This window comes from Callospermophilus lateralis, chromosome 11 (genome assembly GCF_048772815.1).
Source record: "Callospermophilus lateralis isolate mCalLat2 chromosome 11, mCalLat2.hap1, whole genome shotgun sequence".
Taxonomy (NCBI): domain Eukaryota; kingdom Metazoa; phylum Chordata; class Mammalia; order Rodentia; family Sciuridae; genus Callospermophilus; species Callospermophilus lateralis.
Genome location: NC_135315.1, coordinates 96,928,732 through 96,946,327, shown reverse-complemented (window position 1 = coordinate 96,946,327; position 17,596 = coordinate 96,928,732). Strand labels below are relative to the sequence as shown.

Sequence of the window (17,596 nt, the reverse complement as noted above, 5' to 3'; positions counted from 1 at the left end):
CAGTGTGCTCTGTCACTATGATTGGTTCTTAGTTTCCTCTTGTCTGTGACTGGTCCCTATTCTTCTGATTTCTCATGACCTTGACAGTTTTAAAGACTAGGACTTCTGCGCCTAGCTTGATGACAGTTGTCACTTAAGCAGTCACCTGTGAAAGTCTTAGGTACCAAGAGAATTGAGGACAATTATAGCATCGGTTGAACTCAAGATCATGACGAAGCTCGGGTACGCGTGGCTGTGTTCCCCGTGGTCACATGACCACACAGAGTGTGAGGCATTCAGTCAGACTGGCTTCCAGCTCCGGCTTCTCCATGAGCCACTCTGTAATTTAGAACAATTTAAAAAATCTTTCGGGTCCATTTTCTTCTCTCTAAAATAGGACTGGTATAACCTTTGAGTGCCTGTGAACTGGGGGAATCACTATCTGAATTGGGAGAACGTTTTTCATTCTCCATCCCTGCAGTATGGGAAGGATCTCTAGGGCAGAGATTTCCTTAATATTCCTTCCTATTGCTGCCCAGATATTTGCCTTTTCTTATCTTTAAAACAGATGCCCCTCATGTAATCTATATAACACAGTCTCTCTGAGTATTTTGCCTTCACATCCCCACTAAGTGACATAAAGAATCTCCGTGGTTTTTAGTATCTTCAGATGACTTGGGATGTAAAGGAGAATCCCAAGAACCAAGTGTCTATTGGACTGTGACAAGATGACAGGATCTCTCAAGAGGAAATCAAAAGTATCCCCCAGGACCAATATTTCTGAATAGAGTGAAGGTTCTGGAGGAAAGCTAATGTACCTTGAATCTTCCCCGATCATTTTCTCCCAGTCTTGCTATACCCAGGATAGGGGCTGCAGTGGTGGACCTGAGATGAATGCATGAGGAGAAATGCATGTTCTTGGGGACGTCTTGGTCAGAAGTCCATAAGGATATGGACATCCAAGGCACAGTTTCCACCATGTCCAGCTGACACCCATCCACAAAGTCTCCTTGGAAGACTGGAACCAGATCAGTTTCAATCTGTAAATCACCTCAGGATTCCAGAGGTCTCCAGATCTGGGGGCATCCTGGCATGGAAACCCCACTTGGCAGGGTTTTCAGGAGGTTTTAAATGAGCCTTGCTATGTTTATAGAAAGACCTGGAACCTCATAAGTAATAAACCAAAGTTCTTTCCTCTCCCTTTATGCTTTTTTGTTTGTGGTTTTAAAATCATTCCTTTAAAAAGTAGAGATTTTTTAAAATAGTCTTTTCCCTGCCCTAGCTATTTCAGAGAGTTTATTTTAGGTTTAGGCACAGTTTACAGCTCTATATAATAGAAGAACCAATGAACTACAGTTTAAAGGAGGTTAAGGCAACAATGTTCACCCCAGAGGTACCTGAAAATCCACATGTGAAAGTCCTTTCCCTGGTTACAGCAGCTGCTTTCTTTTAGTTGCATGAAAACAAGTCACAAGCAGGTGAGTAAAGCGGTTCCTGGAGAAACGATAAAGTCCACAAGGAAAGATGTCACCGGGTCATTCTTCTGACTGCCAACCCAAAAGAATAAACCCTGCAGTGTGCCCCGAATTCAAAGCCTGGCTTTGGGGAAATAAAGATTTATGATCTGGGTATAAATGGTGATGAATCGCTTGGAAGTACGCGTTTTCTGGCACAGCCTGTCAAAAGTAACGAGCCATCGTCCGTTCCAGAGTTCATCTGGTTGTAAGTGTTCTCTATAAAAATGGAATACAGTGGAACACAATTTGTCTGAGTATTTGTACAACTCTCCTCCAATTACTGTGCTTCTGTCCCTGTCACCACTGGAAAATAAATGGGCTGATAATTACAGCCTCGGATACACTCTTGTGGCCTGCATTTCCCTGAGCTTCACCAGCTTGTGTGTCTAATGGGGTCACATTATGAGTCATGACTCAATTTTATTGTCTCTTACCAATGCTCCCTGGCCCCTCTGCTCCCCTCGGTGACCTCCATTTCAGTGCAGAGTTCTCCCTGTGAATCTAAGGGTCTCCCTGGGGGAGGCCTTAGGTGCCCTTGAGTATGTCAGCTCCTTGGAGTACTGTCCCTGCTGTGGGTATGCAGGGTCTCCCTGGCCATATTGGATGTCCCGCCATTTTTGCTGGGCCTTCTTGTCTTCAATTGATATCACATCTTTCTCTGGGCACGGAGCCTAATTCACTGAGGTCCTCCTGGTGACTAAGTCACATGGTGGTCTGTGGCAAGATGAGGGGAAACCAGCCCCTCTCACTGTGTCCCTCTGTGTTGTGTGTGCATGCAGTGTGTGTTTGTGTGTGTGGTCGGGGACACTTGCACCATGAAGTTCTGTGCATATTTCACAGAGCGACCTTCTTGTTTTTACTCATAACTTTCTTTCTCTCTTGGGCACAAGTAGGAGTTTGTGTGCCTTCCCAACCTCTCCTGTTTGCCAGGCACGGCTCCTCCTTCCCTAGTGGACTCTCTCCCAGGAAATGATTCAGTTCCCAGTGCACATCGTGTCTGTCCCACCCACGCATCAGACAACTTCAACAAACATAAATCCCAGATGAGCTCCAGCTGGGACTTGCATTACGTGTTCCTCTTAATAAAATATCTGCAGACCTTTTGCAGAGGTTTTCACAATTACCCATGAATCCCTTCTTGGAAGGTGGAGGAATGAGTTGTGTGGAAACTGGGGCATTGTGGCACTTCTCCTGGGCTCATTTTTGGGCATGCTTAACTATTCACACCAGCCCATTACCCCGACTGTATTTTCAGTCTGTACACTAGACAGCTGACCCTCATCTGTCTTTTTATTTTTATTATTGTTCTAATTAGATATATATAAGAATGGAATGCACTTTGAGACTTCATACATACATGGACTATAACTTCTCATTCTTCTGGTTGTACATGATGTAGAGTTATACAGGTCATGTGATCATATACACACATAGGGTAATAATGTCCAATTCATTCTACTATCATTCCTACCCCATGGTTCCCTCCCCCCCTTTCACTCCCCTCTGTCTAATCCAAAGCATCTCTTTTCTTCCCTAGCCCATCCCCACTTATTGTTAATTAACAATCCTCATATCAGAGAAAACATTTGGCCTTTGGTTCTATATACTAAGTATAATATTCTCCAGTTCCATCCATTTACTGGAAAATGCCATAATTTCATTCTTCTTTAAGGTTGAGTAATATTTCATTGTGTGTGTGTGTGTGTGTGTGTGTGTGTGTGTGTGTAATTGTGAGATACTCTTTATCCATTCATTTGAATTTCTTTATTCATTCATCTGTTGAAGGGCACCAAAGTTAGTTCCATAATTTAGCTATTGTCAATTGTGCTGCTATAAATATTGATGTGGCTTTGTCACTGTAGTAGGCTGATTTTAAGTCCTTTGGATATACACTGAGGAGTGGGATAGCTGGGTCAAATGGTGGTTCCATTCCAAGTTTTCTGAGGAATCTCCATACTGCCTTCCATAATGGTTGCACCAATTTGCAGTCCTATTAGGCATGTGTGAGTGCCCCATTTGTTTTTAAATTCAAGTGGCTCTATTAGGAGTGGTATCTCTTAAGGAAGCCACTATGAGTTGTCACAGATGTCATGTTCTAGAGGGAGTTCTGAGAAAATGTAAGAATGGAATACCTATTTGACATCCTCTGATTTACATTGTTTTTTTTCAACTTTATTATTTATGTAACTTCAAAAGAAGGCCTTGTTTTTTTTTTAAAAAAAAATGATGGATTAGGGAAGTTGAGTGGGGGAAATTCATGAAGTTTAAACACTGAAACCAGAATATCTTTCTTGTAATCTTCAGTAGCCTTTCCTGGAAATAAACTTGAAGCAGACTAAAGATGGAGAAGGCATTAGCACGAGTAGAAACTGATACCTGTTTCCTTCTAGAGTTTGGGCACCATTCCAGGGTTTTGATTCTCACTGTCTGTCTTCCTCCATGATGACTTCATATCACACCACTGGTTTTCACGAGCCATGAAGGACACAAGTCCAGGTCACAGATGGCTGGTTACAGTGAGTAATGCTTCCAAGTTCCAAGATCTCATTCTGGGAGTATGATTGATAGATGGGTAGGGAAGACTGCATTTAACCTTTCCAGTGGTTACTGTGGAACCAGATAACCCAAGCCAAGACTGAAAAAAAAAAAAGGGCGGCGAGTGAAGCATGTTGTACTAATAGCAACGAGGATTTGGGGGAAAAAATCCCAATATCCCATGAAATTTTTCCAGCGTTCTCTTAAAGCATATAAAACAAAAAAAAAAGTAGAAAGAAAAGGAGCATGAGACTTTGAGTGAATAAATATTATAAATTGACTAGCTAAACAACATTTAAATAGAGGTACTTGGGTAAGAAGCTATTGTTAATGTTGGATGTCCCTAATTTATTCATAGGCATTTAAAAAACCAACATGAGAAAAATCTATGTTTTCACATACTTTGAGTTTCTTTTGTTGAATAGGAAGAGGTATCTTCACTCTTTTTTAAAAAAGGAATCTGTTTATTGCTTTTTAAAGACTTTTTTTTCTAATTTTAAGATAATATACACTTATGACAGAAAATAGAAGAAAATAAACATTGCTTGTAATTTTATCACCACCTCACAATTACGTTTTGTTTTTTTATAGTGTCTTTTCTCTTCATGTATAGTTTAAAGGTTATATTCCACTGTCAATGCAGTGGTAGAGCACTCAGGTTCAATCCCCAGTGAGATACACACACACACACACACACACACACACACACACACACACCACAGAGAGATTATAAGTTGTCTTTTTTCTTTGAATTCTTTTTACTATCATTTCAATGATTAAATTTTTAACTTACTCTCTGACTTCTCAAAGTCTAATTTGAAGGGGTACTGCTATGATTCAAATGTGTCCTTGAAAAGTTCATATGTTAGAAACTTAATCCCAAATGTATATATGAATGGTTTTTGGAGGTAGGACCTATGGGAGGTAATTAGGATTAGAGGAAGTCATGAGGGTGGCTCCCAGATGGCTTAGTGGCTTTGTAAGAAGAGGAAGAAAACCTGAGCAAGCATGTGCTTGCTCTGTCTCACCATGGTTGTCCTCTGCCATGTAATGATACTGCAATAAGTTTCTCCCAAGATGGTAGGCAGACACTGGCCCCATGGTCTTGGACCTCCCATCCTCCAGAACCACGAGCCAGATAAGCTATTTTTTATAAATTGTCTGGTCTCAGGTATTTTGCTATAGCAGAAAATGGACTAAGATGGGTACTTTCAAGTCTTTTGGAATAATACAAGGTCATTACAATATTTTTTTCTGAATTTGACTCCTTTTCCAAATCCCATACGATCATTGCTGAGTATTTTAATTCTCTCTATATTTTATATCTCATTTTTTTAAATAGCCAGAAGTTATTCATATTCACTCACATAATTACCCTTTTCAAATGCTTCCTTCTTCCCACAATTGTGAAATCTAACTGGGAAAAAGAAGAATTCTTAATATTTCTTATAGTCCCAATCAGTTAATGATAAATTCTCTGCTCTCATTTGCTTGAAATATTTTTATCTTCCCTTAATTCTTAATGGCTACTTTCACTGGATATAGTTCGAAGTTATTGTGTTTTCTTGATTTCAAATTCTCTGTTAAAATCTTGATCTTGTGGGCTGGGGATGTGGCTCAAGCGGTAGCGCGCTCGCCTGGCATGCGTGCAGCCCGGGTTCGATCCTCAGCACCACATACAAACAAAGATGTTGTGTCTGCCAATAACTAAAAAATAAATATTAAAAAATTCTCTCTCTCTCTAAAAAAAAAAAAAATCTTGATCTTGTGTTCATCTCCTTGAACATTCTTACCATAAAGTCTGTGTCTGATAATGACAATATCTAGAATCCTGTAGGTAGATTCTCTGTTATTTCTGCTTTTTTCCCCATTTATGTTGCCTTATATATTCACATACTAGGTTATTTTTGTTTGTGAATTTGTAAAATCGTTTTTAGAATATGAGGCCTAGGATTTTGATCTTCCTCTGCTAGTGCCTGGGTGGCACTAACCATGTGAAGTTTTCTTGATACCGTTTCAGGGATGGAGATAATTCAGTTGGGCTGCCGTCCCTAGAAGGTTACTATACCTACCAGTTACTTTACTTCTCAGATGAAGCACTTTAAACTCTTAATCCACAGAAAGAGACATGAGCCCGATGTCTCAGCCAAGAGCAGCATCCATCATCTGGCTATGACTTTAGAAAATGGCAAACACTTGTAAAGGGAATCAGTCCTCAGTATCAGTTGGTTTCCTTGGACCTCTGTCCTCCCCCACATCCTGGTCCTTGTCCCCAGCATCTTGTTATCTCTTAGAAGCCTCCATGCAAATGTTTCATATTTTATTAAAATTTCTAGGTGTCCTTAGTGAGAAAGGTGCTATTGGATTTCTTAGTCTGCCGTGACTCTACATATTAGCAACGTTTCGAGGTGGGTGTCCTTACCTGTCTTCATCCATCTTTCCCTGCCTCTGCTAAGACCTTTCTCTGTTCATCTTTCCCCCTCATACACCTTTACAACTTCTTCTTACACTAGTGCTACTTCTGTTCTCACCTTATGCGTTTTTTCTTTGAGCTAGACACAAACCAATTATAGTACATGAGTTATTTAAATTAAATCATGCCTCATAATAACCCTGAGAGGTAGTTACTCTCACTACCATTCCCATTTTAAGGTGATAAAACAGATCAACATAGTTGCAGTTGTAGCCCTGCAAGGGGCTACATAGAAAGTAATTTATCAGAGCAGAGATTCAAGCCTGTCTCACTCAAACCCCACAGATCCCAGCTATGATGTTGTTCTTTACTGCTTTGGTATTTCTTCTATTACTTTTTTCTTCTTATCTGTTTGTAAACACATTCTATATTTACCCTGCCTTTGAATCTTTAAAAATTATTTCCTTTAGATAAACTCTGTTTTTAAAAAGTTTCCTGTCAATGACAAAATTTTAAAATGACTAATATTTGCTTCCTTTTATTTGTCATTGATTTTCAGCAGTTGGCCTGTAATGTGCCTTAGTATGTATTGCTCAGCTAGTAAGAACTCAACCTGCGTCAAACGTTACTTCCTTTAGACTTCATATCTGTAGAAATTCAGAATTTGGTCAACAACGCCTTTCATTAGTTTTGGAAATTTCCAAACCATTATCTCTTCAGATGTTCATTAGGTCCTAATGTGAGTCATACAGATCTTAGACTTTTGATGTTGTTCCTTCTATCTCTCACAGTCCTCTCTCTTTTTCTTTTTTGTCTTCTGTGTTTCAGTTTGGATAAGCTCTGTGGACTTGTTTTTGGGTTTATTATCCTTTCTTCTGTTATTCCTAACCTATTGAACCCACTCGGTAATTGAGCTGGGCCAGGGCGGGGTTGGTTTCTGATGGCAGTATATCTTGTGTTATAAGATATCCTTCTTCCATCAGGATCTGAGCCCAGGCCCTGGGAAGTTGTGGCCATCTCTGTCACTTTTTCTAGCCTAGTCCCCAGCCTGATACACAGTTGTGGCAGCTGCTGTTGCTATGTGCACACACACTCACACTCACCATGAGAAAAAATAGTGAGAGGAGACAATTAGCTTTGCCCTTGGGAATCCTACAGATTGCCTCTATCATGCCAGTTCCTGCAATTCTTCATAGGCTGATGGTTTCTCCATATGCCAAAGTGTCTCACTGTGGCCAGCCAGATTCTCTACCTGCCCATTCCAAGCCTTAGCAGCTGTCCCAAGGAGGAAAGTGGCTACAGGCCTCTGCTCAACTATTAAGAACTCAACCTGCTTCAAACGTTACCTCCTTCCGACTTCATATCTGTAGAAATTTAAAAAAAAATAAGTGATTTTAATTTATCCATGTTTCCTTTTAGCCTCTCTAGTAGTCATATAAGTTTAATGGGACCTTTCACATCCTATCTAGAGGCAAGAAACCTATGCGTACTCTTCTCGATTCCCAAATACCCAATTCCCCCTACACTGCACTCGGCAACTATTTCTACCATAGATATAGTTTCCTTGAAGCTATACAGTTTCACCACCGATATGTTCCCTTGAAACTGTGGTTACCACTGGTCTAACTGTCCAGAGGGTTGTTCCAGGTGGGCATCTTATATATTTGACATCCTTAGCTACTCCCTTCTATAATCTCTTTTCTAATTTGCTTTAAGGAGAAAAAACTCTGTGCTGATTGGTCTGGCTGCTTCGCTAGTCACTCACAGGCTTTAATATTTTGTTTGTTTTACCATTGCCCTGTCTTTGACCATCTCAATTTCTTGCTTAAATCTGTGTTTAAAAATCCTTTCTGTTTGGGTGGTGGGGGGATAGTCATAGAGTCTAATGAAGGTTATGGATCCTCTTCCTGGAGACACACAGACACACACAGACACACAGACACACACACACACACACACACACACACACACACACACAGTTTTGTACATTGTTTAAAAGGGCTCAGTGCTGTCTTGAATTCCTCACTGCTAAAGTTTGAGTATGGTTCGTCCACCTGAACTCCTGCAGGAGTTTAATCCCCAGAGTTTTATGTTAACAGTATTGAGAGGGCAGAAACTCAACTACAGTGTTTAGAAATTGGCATTAGAAAATGTGTAGGTTTGATTAGGCCATTAAGGTGGCATGCTGGTGACTTTGTAAGAATAGGGACAGAGACTAGACACACAGATAGGCCTGCTGTCCTGCCATGATGTGAGGTAGCCAAGGCTGCTCCCCCAGAGCCTGCACCATGCTTTTTTGATCCAGCCTCCAAAACTAAGCCCATTTTATTGCTTTACTCCAAATAATTTATCATCTTATATCTTGGATTTCAAGTTTTTCTCTTGCCTTAAAATCAATCCTAGTGAAATCCTGTGCTTTCTTTGAGGAGAGGGTACTGGAGATGGAACCCAGGAATACTCTACCACTGAACTATATCCCCAGCCCTTTTTATTTTGAGACAGTGCCTCGCTAAGTTGCTGAGCCTGGCTGTGACCTTGCAGTCCTCCTGCCTTCACCTCCTGAGTCACTGGCATCACTGGGGTCACTGGGATTACAGGTGTGGACCACCATGCTAGGCTGAAATAACTGTTCATGATGGCTTATGTCTTGGTCAGGTCTGCTCCAAGTGGTGGGGGAAATTTCTGGCAGGGCTGGCATGTTGCAGTCTCTGGTTTATTTAGGAGAAAACATCAAGCAACAACACAGATTAACCAAAGCAGAAAAATGTGGGACCAAAGCCACAGCTGCATTATCAAAGCCAGTGCTGGCTGGTTTCAGTTCCTGTGCGCTCCAGATCCTTAACATCCCTCTGCCTTGCTTTCCTGCGCCCACAGCCACATTTGACCTTCAGTCTGATGGGAAAGGATCCTGACCTCTGGAAGGAGGCATGTCAGCTCAAGTCTGCATTGCTTTCTATCCTCGGGGGCAGCACGGGACATTTCTTAGAAAACCACACTGGTGGTATCTGAGCCATGATTTCAGAAACTTCACAAATGTTAGGGCCCTTGAGTTCAGAACAGCCCTTGAATTTAATGTAGGCCAGCCTGACTTCGACCTGGTGGAATAGCAGGTGGACAAAATGCCAACAGAAATGGAGAGATAAAAGTTAAAGGGACTGGGTCTTTTCTCCTGCTCACTTTTATTTAACCACAGGTGTCTAGCTGCAAATGACCAAACAGAAGCTGAGGCTTAGGAGGGTGGACAGAGAAGCCCAGCCATGCCTGGAAAGTCCAGTGGGACAATGTTCCTATGTTCAGTGGTCATGCCAGCCATACTTTGCTGTCCATGGGGACTGAGGTGTGTTCCTGGCCTCTGGCAAGTGCTTACTTGCCTGCAGCAAGATTGGAGGTTGTTGGGGCATGCTGTGCAGGTGGGGCCTATGCAGTTCTGCCCTGTGAGTCTGTCCCTCCTGTCCAGGACAGGCACCTTGGAATCTTCTCTATGTCCTGCTTTCTGACTTGTTCTCCACTAGTCCCTTACTAATTGTTAGCTGACTTGTTTAATCTGTGTTAGGGACAGGTCTACAGACAATGTCATCATTTGTCTAGTTCTCAACTTCTGCTCTTGTCCCATAGCCAAGCACAGAATTCTACCAGGCCTGAGGATTGATTCCCCCTGCTTCCTCCTTCCCTACCCGCTCCCTTCTTTCCTCCTCAAAATCCATGGAACTCCTAAGACATATCAGGCACAGTGCTCCATGCTAGGGAAGAAGTAAGCGAATACTTCTTACTACTTGGAATTTACATTCTAAGGGGAGAGGCTGGTCACAAAATGGGGGGAAATGGAGGCATCGGTGTAGGGTGGTCAGGAGAGGGCCCTTTAATAAGGCCCCAGGAGTGAGCTAAGGGGTGGGGCAGTGAGGGAGACAGCTGGGGTTCATCCTCAGGGAGAATGCTCTAGATGGAGGCCTGAGGCAGAGCATTCTGGGAGGAGTGAGGCCCTGCAAAACAGCTGTGGATCAAGAGGAGGGGGCAGTGGGAGAAGCTCAGGAGGTCAGAGGAGCAGCATTGGAGCCCCTGAAGAAGTTTGAATTGTACTGCTCCAGGAAGAAACACACTGGAGAAGATGCAGACAAGACCGAGACAGGACCCAGTTGTGTTTAATGGCTCTTCATGGCTGCTGGATGGAGAAGAACCAGCCCGGCAAGGACTGCAGCAGGGAGGTCAGCTTCTCAGTCTGGCAGCTCCCATCACTCTGGAGATCGGCGTCCAGGGCCCCTGGCTCATCCTCATGATTATAAGTGTTTTCATCCAAACCCTGATTCTCCTTTATTCTCCAGGTCGTGGGGACTGTCCCAGCCCCACTGCCTTGAGACCTGTGCCTGTACACCCTAGTTTGCCAAACTGCCTAAAGCCCCAGTGCTTCCTTTTCCTGCCCAGGGAGGGACTGTGTGATCTCAGGTGCCAGCGTCCTCCCTGCTTTCCAGATAAACTCTGTGCAGGGAGCTGGGAATCAGAGCTGGATAGGACAGACACAGTTCCTGTCCTTGGGGAGCTGGCAATCTGGTAGGGACAGACAGAACATCAAAACAGCAAGGAGACTAACGTGCACACAGCAGAAACCAATAAATGCTTCAATGACATACTATGTACGTTCTGGGAAGGACCAAAGTATACAGCATTATATATATATATATATATATATATATATATATATATATATATATATGTGTGTGTGTGTGTGTGTGTGTGTGTGTTTGTGTATATATATATATATATATATATATATATATATATATATATATATATATAGAGAGAGAGAGAGAGAGAGAGAGAGAGAGAGAGAATTTAGAATCCCATTTGTGGGAGCTGGCAAGTCCGAGATTTGCAGGGCATACCAGAAGGCTGAAGTGTCAGGCAGGATTTGATGCTGCAGTCTTGAGGGGGAATTCCTTTTTCAGAAAACCTCAGTCTTTGCATTTAAGCACTCGAAATGGTTGAATGAGGCTCACCCACATTATGGAGGTCATCTAGCTGCTTTACTCAAAGTCAACTGATTATAAATGCAAATCACATCTAAAAAGTATCTTCACAGAAACATCTAGACTGTTTGACTAAAAACTGAATACTAACCTGCTGGGAGCCATCAGCCAAGTAGGTATGACAAATTCCTTGCCAGCTTACTCCCATGCTGTCTAGTGGAAGGACTTCTGAAAGGTGACCTTGCTCAAGGACCAGGGCAGGATCCGTGTTTAGGGTGTTCCCCCTTTAGAATAGGGCAGTTTAGCATAATAGGAGAGTAGGGTGTTTCCCCTTTAGAATAGGGTGGTTTAGTATAATAGGAGATTAGGGTGTTCCTCTTTTGGAATAGGGCGTATCCTGCTGCTGAGTTCCTCTTGAGTGCTTAGGGTCAGACAGTATATTTTGGGAGACAGAAGCCCATGCGGAGTGGATTTGGGAGAGAGTGGATTAGGGCAGAGTGTGGATTTGGGAAGAGAACGTGGATTCCCCCAGAACGTGTTTGTAGACGGCCGGTGTGAGTTCGGGAATAAAGAATTGCTGTTTGAATCTACAAGCTGTGTGGAGACTCGTGATTTGTGCCCAGCCAGAGACTGCGGCATTTGGTGGCTCGTACGCGGAACGTCTGAAACTTGGGGGTAAGTGAAATTGCTCGCCCCTGAGGGAAGGCGAGAGAATGGGTGACCATTTCAAAAAACAATGTGTTCTCCTTTTGATTTATTTTGTTTTTCTTTCAAGCTGCCTATCCCTAGAAATTTCTCAGGCAAACTGGAAAAAATGGTTGACTAAAGGTTTGAAGTTTGTCGGCCCTGAGGAAGAGAAAATTGATACAACGATTTTTTATTCTGTTTTTGCTTCATTCAGTTTCGGTTTTGTTTTGTGTTATCTTATTGGGTTGCGTTATCTTTATAGTAGATTAAAACAAACTGAAAAGATGTTAAGTAAATTGTTAGAGGTTCAGAACATGGTGAAAGACATTTTAGATCAAGCAAAAGAGAAGGTCTCTCCAGCTAGTCAGAGAGAAGGAAGAAAATTTAAAGGAAAAGGGGTTGTTAGGAAAAAGGCCACACCAAGAGGCTGCTACTAACTCCGTTTTATCACAAGAGGGTTTAATTCAACCAACAGCCCCACCGATAGAGACAGCTGAGTGGCCCTCAAACCCTGTAGTTGATAAATGGGATCCTGAGACAGGACCTCAAAGATTAGCATGCCCTGTACTTGAACAGGCAGGAGGGCAGCGAATTCACCGTGCTTTAGATTTTAAAACAGTGAAGCAGTTAAAGGAGGCTGTAACAACCTATGGTCCCCAAGCTCCCTTCACGGTGAGCATGGTCGAGTCCATTACTAACTTGGACATGACGCCAGCAGATTGGGCTAGCATGTGTAAATCTGTGCTAAATGGAGGACAATATTTGTTATGGAAGGTTGCCAATGAGGAATTTTGTGCAGAGACAGCTAGGCGAAATGCAGCAGCCGGTTACCCTCAAAGAAATCTAGAAATGCTGCTAGGGAAAGGACCTTATGAGGGTCAGCGGCAACAAATTGAATATGATCCTGCTATATATGCACAAATTGCTGCAGACGCAGTTAGGGCATGGAAGACTTTACAAGGACATGGAGATTTACAAGGTCAGCTATCTAAGGTAATACAGAGAGCTAATGAACCTTACGCTGACTTTGTAGATAGGCTAATTCAAACGGCTGCCAAAATATTTGGGGATACGGAACAAGCAATGCCATTAATAAAACAACTGGCTTATGACCAAGCAAATCGTTGCTGCAGAGAGGTCCTTAGACCATGGAGACATGAAGATTTAAACACATATATTAAATTATGTAGAGATATTAATGAACAAGGGCAAGTCTTGGCAGCTGCAGTACAACAGGTTTTAGATGCCAGGCCAAAAACATGCTATGATTGTGAACAAACAGGACATTTTAAAAGGAGTTGCCCCATAGGAGGAGGGTTTAACAAAACTAGGTATCAAAGAAATAGAATACCGGGTATTTGCCCACGATGCCGTAGAGGGAGACATTGGGCTAATGAATGCCGTTCTCAAACTACCATAGAGGGTACTCCCTTATCAAAAAACGGACAAGGACCAGGTATTTACCCACGATATCATGGAGAAAGGCATCAGGCTCCATTGCCAAAAAACGGACAGCCGGGCCCAATGCTCCGGGGCCCACAACCACAAATATACGGGGCAGTGGAGGAACCCAGCAACACCCTCAGAGTAGTGCCCAGGACACATTGTCCATTAAATCCCTCATCAGACAAACCCGAGGGAGCGCAGGGTTGGACATCTGCGCCTCTGCCAGAGCAGTACTAACTCCAGAGATGGGAGTTCAAATCATTCCCACAGGAATAAAAGGACCTCTTCCCCAAGGGACAGTAGGCTTATTATTGGGACGTAGTTCATCTACATTAAAAGGACTTATGATAAGTCCTGGGGTAATTGATCCCGATTATGTAGGTGAAATAAAAATTATAGCTAGTTCTCCAAGAGGTATATCAGTAATTTCACCTGGAGACAGAATAGCACAGTTGTTAATAATACCCAGCCTACATAATAAATTTCCTAGTCATAGTGTAAAAAGAGGTTCCAGGGGATTAGGCTCCACAGGTGTAGATTGGGCTATGTTGTCTTTAAATTTAGATTCTCGCCCAATGTTAAAACTAAATATTCAAGGACACGACTTTAATGGGCTACTGGACACAGGTGCAGACCTTAGCATCATATCTAGTAAGGAATGGCCAAAACATTGGCCATTACAACATGCCACTCAAATGCTTCGAGGCCTAGGAGTGGCGACTAATCCCCATAGAAGTGCAATGATATTAGATTGGAAGGATCCTGAAGGTTGTGAGGGAACTATACAGCCCTATGTATTGGATCATCTTCCTATAAATTTATGGGGACGAGATGTCCTAGATCAATTAGGTTTGACGTTAACAAATAACATCAATCCTAATGCGCCCACTACTAGGGCTAGACAAGGTTTTAGGAAAGAAAAAAGATTAGGAAAACAAGGACAAGGTATAGTAGCACCAATTCAAATAGATCAAGGAACAGACAGACATGGGTCGGATTTTCAGAAAGGGCCACTGAGACAATCAAAATTACTTGGAAATCAGAAAGACCAGTGTGGGTTCCTCAGTGGCCCCTGACTAAAGAAAAGATACAAGTAGCCCATGATCTGGTCAAACAACAATTAGCGGAAGGACATATACAACCTTCCATATCTCCCCATAATACTCCCATCTTTGTCATTAAAAAGAAATCTGGTAAATGGAGATTATTGCAGGATTTAAGAGCCATTAATAATGAGATGGTTATTATGGGACCTGCTCAATCAGGGATTCCTCAATTGTCTGCTTTGCCAAAAACCTGGCATGTTTTAGCCATAGATATTAAAGATTGTTTTTTTTCAATTCCAATTCATCCCGAGGATAGTCCACATTTTGCATTTACTATCCCTGCATTAAATCATGAAGGTCCTGATCAGAGATATGAATGGAAAGTACTCCCTCAAGGGATGGCTAACAGTCCAACTATGTGTCAAATATATGTTAATAAAGCAATCCAGCCACTTAGAAATCAAAATCCTGAACTACAAATATTTCACTATATGAATGATGTATTATTGGCACATAAAGATAAAAACATATTGCTGGAATGTTATGCCACACTTACAAACTTATTAAAAAATTATAATCTAGAGATAGCAATAGATAAAGTACAATTAAATTTTCCAATTAATTATTTAGGAGTTCTATTATCCTCAACCATGGTCCGTCCACCAAAAGTTCAAATACGAGTAGATCAACTCAAGTCACTTAACGACTTTCAAAAGTTATTGGGAGACATAAATTGGATAAGGCCTTATCTAGGCATACCAACAGGAGAGTTGGGACGTTTATTTGATATTCTAAAAGGTCCATCAGATCCAAACTCACCCCGCATGTTAACGCCTGAAGCAAGAAAGGCATTGAAAATTATTGAAACATATATGGAAAATATACATTTGGATAGAATTGATATAAGTTTGCCTTTATTATTTATTGTACTACCAACAAAAAATATTCCTACAGGAGTATTTTGGCAAGAAGGTCCATTATTGTGGATACATTTATCTTATTCTCCTAACACTATTCTTACTAGATATCCTGAGGCTGTAGGACAATTAATACTCAAAGGAATAAAAGCAGCGAAGGGAGTGTTTGGAATTTCTCCCAATAAAATTATTACTCCATACACTATGGATCAAATTGATGAGTTAGCTAATGAGTTAAATACTTGGGCAATAATCATGTGTAAATCTAATGTTTTATTTGATAATCACTTACCATCTAATCCTTTGTTGTCTTTTTGGTCTAAGCATCCTGTAGTTTTTCCAAAAATGACAAGAAAAACCCCTATCATGAATGCTCCAAATATATTCACTGATGGGTCAAATAATGGTACAGCAGCAGTAGTTACCCCTGATCAAACTTTTACATTTTTAGTACCCAAACAATCAGCTCAAAAGGTAGAGCTTAATGCAGTATTACAAGCCTTTTTAATGTTTAAAGATTCTGTATTTAATTTATTTTCTGATAGTCAGTATGTAGTTAATGCTATAGTATCTCTTGAAGATGCTGGTAGGATTTCCCCTTCTTCTACTGTTTTCTCTTTGGTTTCCACTATACAAAGTCTAATCTGGGACAGAAAAGATCCATTCTTTATAGGACATATTAGAGCACATACAGGATTGCCTGGAGCCCTTAGTTTGGGCAATGATTTAGCAGATAAAACTACACATGACATACATATTTTCTCTACACTAGAAGAAGCTACGAATTTTCATAAAAAATTCCATGTTAATGCTAATACTTTACAAAAGCGTTTTAAAATAACTAAGGAACAAGCCAGACATATAATAAAACAATGTCAAAATTGTGTGACCTTTTTACCACAAGTTAATCTTGGAGTCAATCCTAGAGGACTGATACCTAACCATATTTGGCAGATGGACGTCACACACTTCTCTGGGTGTGAGGTCACTTGCCTATCGAGTGTGTGTCACCCAGAGGGTGCCCTGTTTAATCCTGACAGCCTGGGGGTGGGGAGCACCAAGGACTAAGTGACAGCACCCAGGTCTGGCCCCGAGTGAGCACTGTGTTTACCGAGATAAAACACCAGCACAGAAACAGGGTCCCCTTGCATGTGACAGATAAGGATGTGGCCCAGGGTCACGCGTTCATATCTACTGTCACACATTGCAGAGCTCAAGAATGAAGGGGACTGACAACACGTCATTGGGTTCCACGAGAGCGGGGTGAGGAATGCAGGGTGCTGCCCTTCGGGGAAGTAGGTAAGGAGACCAGGGACCTCGGCTTCCCGGGGCTGGTCCAGCAACTGCGGAGAGGCTGCCGTCTGTCCTTCCACCCAGGTCTCCCCAGGAGGCCCCAGGCATTCGGCACCCAAGATGGCAGTCCATGTCTGGCACCCCAGGTCCCCAGCAGGAGGAGCAATGGCGGCTGGCCATTTGGAGGTACTGGGCTGGTGGCTCCTGAGGCATACCCAGGTTTCCAGAACATTCTTGAGGTTTCTAGAACCTGTCATGCTCCCTCCTCCAGGTGCTACGGGGGTCCTGCTGTTTCCTGTTTGACCCCCACCTCCTCTTCTCCAGGCCCTCCCCTGACTCCCCCTCTCTCCAGGACCCCAGGCCCCTTGCCAAGGGCCTGGTTGGGAAGGGCCCACAGGCTCACCCCGCCCAGAGCCCCATCTGTTTGGGCTTCCTTGACCCACGGGCTGTGGGGCCCCCCAGGGAAGTCTGCATGTCCCCAGAGCTTGAGGGACAGATGGGAGCGAGCTCAGGAGCAGCTCGGGGATCCAAGTCCCTGTACCCTTACCTCCTCCAGGCTCCTGCGGATGTCACCCAGCATGGAGAGGACATCTTGAGTGGGCACCACCCTGGGAGGAGAAAGGCCCCCATCAGCATGGCCATGACCCCTGCGGCCCCTCCGGGGGTCGCGAGACCTACACCCCCTCTGGGACCACTGGCCTGAGCCCCTTCAGCCCCACTTTTGGGCTCTAATGACACCCAGATCCTCGGGGCGCACAGGCGCAAGCACGCACCACCAGCTCCTGCAGAAAGGGGCGCCCCC

At 42.8% G+C, this 17,596-nt stretch overlaps 1 pseudogene; it reads right to left on the bottom strand.

The window, feature by feature from the left end:
- LOC143410313 (podocalyxin-like protein 2) overlaps positions 1-17,596 on the bottom strand; it is a 67,290-nt pseudogene that overhangs the window by 41,651 nt on the left and 8,043 nt on the right.